At 44.8% G+C, this 6899-nt stretch overlaps 1 non-coding gene across 1 annotated transcript; it reads left to right on the top strand.

Annotated features, from left to right (window-relative positions):
- The first annotated feature begins 1006 nt into the window (after positions 1–1006).
- On the top strand, positions 1007–1131 carry LOC121281665. The gene has a single exon (XR_005943909.1). It is a non-coding gene; the product is annotated as a U6atac minor spliceosomal RNA (small nuclear RNA).
- Positions 1132–6899: the final 5768 nt, after the last annotated feature.

The raw sequence follows: 6899 nt of genomic DNA, 5'->3' as shown, positions 1-6899 counted from the left end.
ATGATCTCAATTTCCTACCATTAGCTTCAGCTCCTGACAAAAAACTCTTGTTTTGCCTCCAATTAAATCCCCTTCTCCTTTCTTTTTCCATCCATTTATGCAAGGAATGGTAAAAGAATCCATAAAAGGAGTAATTTATATCCTTGATATAATTCACCACTCTTACTAAATTGGTTACAAGTTAGCAAACAAAAATAGATTAACTCTAAACCCTTGTAAATCACTGCTAAATGACTTATAACTTAAAACCACCTACTTTTGCGTCGTGCACCTGTCACCTCAGGTTGGCCTGGTTTCCTGTGCATTGAATGACCTGAAAAAACATTGCTAACAGACTATTGAGCTGTGTGATGCGCAAAGAGGCAGAATTTCTGGTCTGGGCTTATGGGTGCTTTTCCTCTTCCCCTGCCCCTAGGTAAAATTTTATTTTTCCCAAGGAATCCCAACTCATCTACAGCTCTTAGACATTAAGCTTTTAAGTCGGGCCAAAGGTTAACTGAGCTGTACAAGGACTACCAAGGCATCAACAAATGAAGTATGTTCTACAAGCACTGTGTCAACATTCTCACTCCATCAACATGGGAACTGAACAAAGGAAGAAATATTGAATTTTCGGGTAGAAGTTTTGTGTTAGATTACGATTAGTTTGTTCTTAATGCCTTTTAAGCCCTCCCAAACCATTTATCTGGCAATGTTGACAGAAGAAAACATGAAGGGCCTGATGGTATGTCATTTTCTTGTCACTGATAAGCTCTTCCTTTCCTCATGGTTTTGCAGCTCAGCTTTGTCTCAACATACCAGCTGCTCAAATCCCTTCAGTGTAGTTCCCAGCCTGCCCTCAGCACCAAGGCTGTCCTAATCAAAATCCTCAATAGCATGCTCTGTGACTGATATTGTGCTACATTATCCTTCCCTCTCCTCAACCATTCTTGACTACTTTGTCCTCATTAATTGCTCAACTCTCTGTGGCTCATTCCCTGATAATTCTAATCATCTCCTCCTGAACTTGTTTGGTTAAAGGAGAGAAGGTTAGCACTCCCCTTGATAAGGATGGAAGGGGCCAGATTGGCCTTACAACGCACAGATGGTTAAGGCATTGCCAACTACTTAGTGTCATCTAACCATGTTTGGAGCCTGGAAAGCTCATTTGGTAGAGCATCAACCTTTTAAGCTGAGGGTTCAAGTCCCTGTTCTGGTGTTAGTTCATCTCACTTGAAGGATGCAGCTGTAAGCAATTGATGCTGGATTTTCTTGCCGCCTCAAAGTGCATGATTGAGATGTCCTTTAAATTATAACTTAGTTTTTTTGGCTGACTCAAAAAAAAGTTACCTCTGATGTTCCCCAACATTTTATCCTCATGTACTTTCTGTTCTTGATTTACATGCTACTTTTTAGAAATAATAACCACAGGCATGGGGTCAGTGTGTTGATGACATTCCACCTTACCTCCACCTCTGGTGTGTCAGTGCTTTGCCACAGTGTGATGTTATGCATGAAGTGTAATTGCATGATCATTCCTTAACAAATTTATCCAACAACACTTTCAATAAAATATCCAGAACGGAACTATTCACCCTTGCGCATTCCCTGAGTGCCTACCTTGAAGGTGCCTTTTGCTAGCATAATGCTCCCACGCAGTGCTATTTCAGTGGCTGCAGCATGGCTGACAGAGGCTGCTGACTTTTAGTCAGGGAGACTGCTGGAGGTAGCTTTGCAGAAGGACCTCGAGCAACACTGGGAATTCAGGGCCCAACTTTGGACTGCAGCACCTCAGCATCGGTGGCAGGAATCTGGCTGAGTGGCAGCGGTGAGAGGATGAACGCTATGATCCTGAGAGAGGACAGCAGGTTTGTGTTCCATGCTGCTGCTACCATTCCTCTTGACAGCACCTCAGAAACCCTAGTAATCTGCTGGAGCACAGACTGAAAGACTGCTGTGAGAACCTGTGATACCGTTTTGAGCACTGCCATGGTAGTATCCTGAGTCTGCATGGCACCAAGCACGGGTATGATATCCTCTTTCTGAGCTTCCACTGCAGCACCAGATGTTAAGTGCCCTCTGCCTGTGCTGCAATGAAAGCTGAGACACAGCCACCAGATGCTGCATCACATGCGGGTCTGCAAGTGCTGTCCTAGAGTTGGCTTCCACTTCCACACTGGAAAGGATGGGCTCTGAGCTTTGTGTGAAGCTTTGTGCCAAGTCAGAGCCAAACACCTTCCTATTCCTCGATAGTGACAAGAGGCTCTGTGGCAGGTCTGCCAATGCACAAGCATCTCTGTGTGAATGCCTATAAGCTTTGTCCTATATGCTGCCCCACTGCAATCTTCCTCTGAGCTCCTTGCTGGGCTGGCACTCACATTACCTTCTCCCTTTGCCCTGGTTGCAGTCCATTTGTGCTTGGTGCCTCACCACACAAGCCAATCCTGATTTTTTGCTGATGGTTGAGAGATGGCAACATGGTGCATTGAACAGCATGAGAGAATAGTGGTGCAGTGGTTAGAAGATATCATCGATCATTTGGGACACTGCAGCCAGGCTCTAGGGACCAGACTTTGGGAATTGATCTCCCTAACTGCCTACTCCCATTCCTTTCAGAAGGTATGCCATGAGGATCTCCTGGCACCCTGTGATAACTTCAAATCTCTCCCTCTTTCCCCTTTCATCAGTAAGACCTTAAAGCAATGTAGTAATTTTGGTTTTATTTAGTGTGCTATGTACCTGTAAGAATAGTACGTGTTAGGAAAGATTACATGATCTGTAGTAACCAAGAGGAGAGTAGTGCGGGCTACCTCAGCAGACAGTGTATAGATAGAGTTGGACGCATGTGTACTTGTTGCTGAGTATATTGTAAATAAACTTAAGTGTTTCCACTTAGAAAGTTGTCTGCAGATCAACGCAATTGCTAATAGTACAACCCAGCCACCCCACAACAAGCACCATGTCCAAGAACCCGGGAGTCCACTCTTTAATATGTGGCTCCATTACCAGTCTTCCTCCTTCCATTCAAGTCTTTCTGAGACTGTTCCACCAGCCAACGTAGCCTGAATGCACTTCCCTTTTAAGAGGGGTAGGCTGCCTTTAAGAAGTACAGGCTAGCATTGTGCTAGCCACACACGTTGCTTGGTCCACTGTGCAGTGTACAGTCAGTCAGCAGCACATTTCATGCTGGGCTGCACATTACAATCATGTCAATGAGCAGGCAGCATGAAGTTTGCATGCTGCTTGCCTCAGCTAGGCTAGGCGCAGAGTAATTGTGCATCGCAATCCCTGCACCCGATAACAGGGATTATCAACTTTTTTGCCCCCTTTTGTTTCTGCATAAGTGGCCTTGATGCAGAAACCAAATGTTATAGGCTGAAGGTAAGCATGCACGTGCAGCAGGTGGTAAAGAAGGCAAATGGTTTGTTAGTATTCATAGCGAGAGGATTCGAGTACAGGAGCAGGGATGTCTTGCTGCAATTATACAGGGCCTTGGTGAGACCAACCTGGAAGTATGTGTGCAGTTTTGGTCTCCTTATCTGCGGAAGGATGTTCTTGCTATAGAAGGAGTGTAGTGAAGGTTTACCCCACTGATTCCTGGGATGGTGGGACCGACATATGAGGAGAGATTGAATCGGTTAGGATTATATTCACTGGAGTTCAGAAGAATGAGGGGGGAATCTCATAGAAACCTATAAAATTCTAACAGGACTAGACAGGGTAGATGCAGGAAGGATGTTCCCGATGGTGGGGTAGTCCAGAACCAGGGGTCACAGTCTGAGGATACGGGGTAGACTATTTAGGACTGAGATGAGGAGAAATTTCTTCACCCAGAGAGTAGTGAGCCTGTGGAATTCACTACCACAGAAAGTAGTTGAGGCCAAAACATTATATGTTTTCAAGAAGGAGTTAGATTTTCAAGAGGAGTTCGCTCTTGGGGTGAAAGGGATCAAAGGATATGAGAAGAAAGCTGGATCAGGCTGTTGAGTTGGATGATCAGCCATGATCACAATGAATGGTGGAGCAGGCCTGAAGGGCTGAATGGTCTACTCCTGCTCCTATTTTCTGTCTCAATGTTAACTTGTTTAATTCACAGTTAACAGTAAAATAGGGAGTTCAGTAGGTATGAAAAATGCAGAGAAGATTTCCAGAAAATAGACATCTGTTATGCAATTGGGAAAAAAACAAAGCAATTTAAAATGAATACTGACAGCTGCAAGTATTGCATATTGGAAGAAAGCCTATAAATATACAATTAAGAAGGTGAGTTAACACAAAAAGCACCTGGAGATTAAAGTAGCTGTGGTCCTTTGCTATGCTCAGAGAATGTGAAGAAACAATTTAAAAAAAATAATTTTGGAATAGGTAGGCAGAATGGTGAAATGTAGCTCTGCAGAGATTATGCCTTGGTTTTATAACAAATTAAACACTAGCTAAGTCTCACATGGAAGACTGTGTAAAATTCTGGTCACTACATTTTAAAAGGAATAGATATGTTGTGTCGAGGCGAGCAACAAGAATGATCCCTAAAGTAAATCGGATGGGCTTTGAAGAAAGATTAAAGATAAAGCTCTGCAGTTTAGAGATGGGAAGGAGAAGGGGAAACCTCACAAATTAGGAATTATTAAGTAGCATTTTTATAGCGAACTAAAAATATTAAAGTTAGCCAGGCCAGAAGAACAAGAGAAATTAAAATGTGGAAACTAAATTTAAAACAGACTTTAGAAAACCATGGCTTTTCTTTCCTTTTATTAGGGCAGAATTTTCCATTCCGGCCAGTGGCAGGAATTGTGACTGGGGGGAGCGGAAAATTAAGCATGAGGTCAAAAGTCAGATTTCCATTAGTGGGAAAACAAGTCAGAATTTTCCCCTCAGTACTTTCATGGCAGCCTAATGGCAGTCGACTTTCCCACTGGTCCATGTCAGAAACCCCATTTGCATGCATCAGCATGTCATGAGTAGTCAATAAAAAAACGCAACTAGCCGGGATCACTTTTTCCCTCTTAATTATGTACCATGCCAGCGGGAAATTAGACAGGCCTGATTCACGACCAGATATAAGTTGCGTGCATCTGCCAATCTTCACTTTGCTTTTGAATTCGAGGTACATACAGCATTTAAAGCCTACCAGCAACAGTACTGCTCCAACTTGTCTCTGCTGCTCTCTGAGGCAAAACATGGGGTTCACAGGCAGGACTGTTCATATTGGGTGCTGCAGGACGCAGCCATGTCTATAATCTACCAGCAGAGACCTGCATGAGGACAGTGGGTCAGGGTGCGGCGGTAATAGGCAGAGGCATGAGGGCAAAGGAAACAGGGGAGGGGGCACAGATGGCAGGCAAAGAAAGGAGGGAACTGGTGCCTAACATTGAAGGGGTGCGTGCTGAAAGGTTCTCAAAGTTCCCACATTTTTCATATCATCAACAAGGATGTGACTTTTGGACTTTTATGGCAGAGGACCCAACTGCTGAGTTAAGTGTAGAACCCTGCAGACAGGAGGCTAGGCCCATGGAGGCCTGGGACTGGACATGCCCAGGCTTGTTGAGTGCAGTGTGGATTGGTCCCTGAAGCCAGACAACGAGAGGAGACGGAATATGCATTCTTCCCTTTAAAACAATCAACTGAGAGAAAAACTTCATTTTACACAAAACTAAAGCCCATCAAAATCTTGCATAAATAATTGCTACTAACTGCTAAGGCAGGAAGGTAGCAATCAGTGCAATTATGCAAACCAATCAATACTCCACATATACAATGGCTTTCAGTTCAAGATTAGTTACGGGGACAGGAAGACAACGATAAACATCATGTGACCCATTAAAGACAAGACAACAATCACCTGAAGAAGCCCACCAAAATTAGACAAAGAACTAACCTTGATTTGGATTCTGATAAGAAATTCGAAAAACAGTATAACTGAGCCACCAGTTACGAAGGGGAAGGGGGGTGAGCAGTTTTGGAGCGGTTGAAGCAGAGTTCAAGCAGGGAGAGGTAGCTAAAGCAAGCAGAGGGAGGAGATCTGGAGGTTTGTAGGCCCGCAGGCAACATCACGGCAAGGGCCATGGGGTGGCAGGCTTAACCGAAGACAACAAGGCCACAACCGCAGCCCTCCACGAAGATTGACCACCCACAACCGTGCCCTCCACCCAACTGAAGAACCTTCGCAGATTCCACAGACCAGGACCACGTGGGGACGGCAAGCCCCAGAGGACACAAAGAGCGTACCCCAAAACTGCAACCAAGTTACCTGGCTGGATTTCGAACTGTCAAGGAACCCTGGTTGGTGAGCATGATCCCTGACCTCTCCTAGTTCAATTTAGTTATGTTTTGGGGTTGGGACAAGGGTAAGGGGATTAGTAGCATGATTTTCTCTCATTATGCCGTGTGTTCCCCATTCTTAACTAAGTGTACTTTGTAGTTCTGTATAATCTCAGTGTAACCCTAATGTTATTAATTCATTTGTGACTTCAATAAACCCAGTTTTTTTTTTCTTGCACCAAAACCAGTTGTCTGCTGCACTTTGTCACAACCCCCAAATAATTCCAAAGTCTAGAACCCAGGGAGTGGGAGCGATTTGGACCGCTCAGAAGTCAGAGGTGAAGCTGACACACACCACCACCCCTTACACACACAGACTCGGGAGGAGGGCTGGTGGGTTGAGAATGGCACGAGAGGGAGGGCGTGCATGTATTCTCTAGTCTGGGGGAAGGTTGGGGTTAGTGTTGCACAAGAGGGAAGGGTTTCACGCAGACTAATGACTAGAGGGTGCGGTTAGGGTTGCACAAGATAGAAGGGGTGCACAGAGATTCATGACTCGGGGGGCTGTGGTTTGAGTTCTGAAGGAAACACAGTGATGAGTGTCAGATAGTCAGTCATGGGCTGAGGCCAAATGGTTGGGGTGAGAGATTAAAGGCAGTCCT

Source organism: Carcharodon carcharias, chromosome 8 (genome assembly GCF_017639515.1).
Source record: "Carcharodon carcharias isolate sCarCar2 chromosome 8, sCarCar2.pri, whole genome shotgun sequence".
Lineage (NCBI taxonomy): Eukaryota > Metazoa > Chordata > Chondrichthyes > Lamniformes > Lamnidae > Carcharodon > Carcharodon carcharias.
This window is presented reverse-complemented; position numbering and strand designations above follow the sequence as displayed.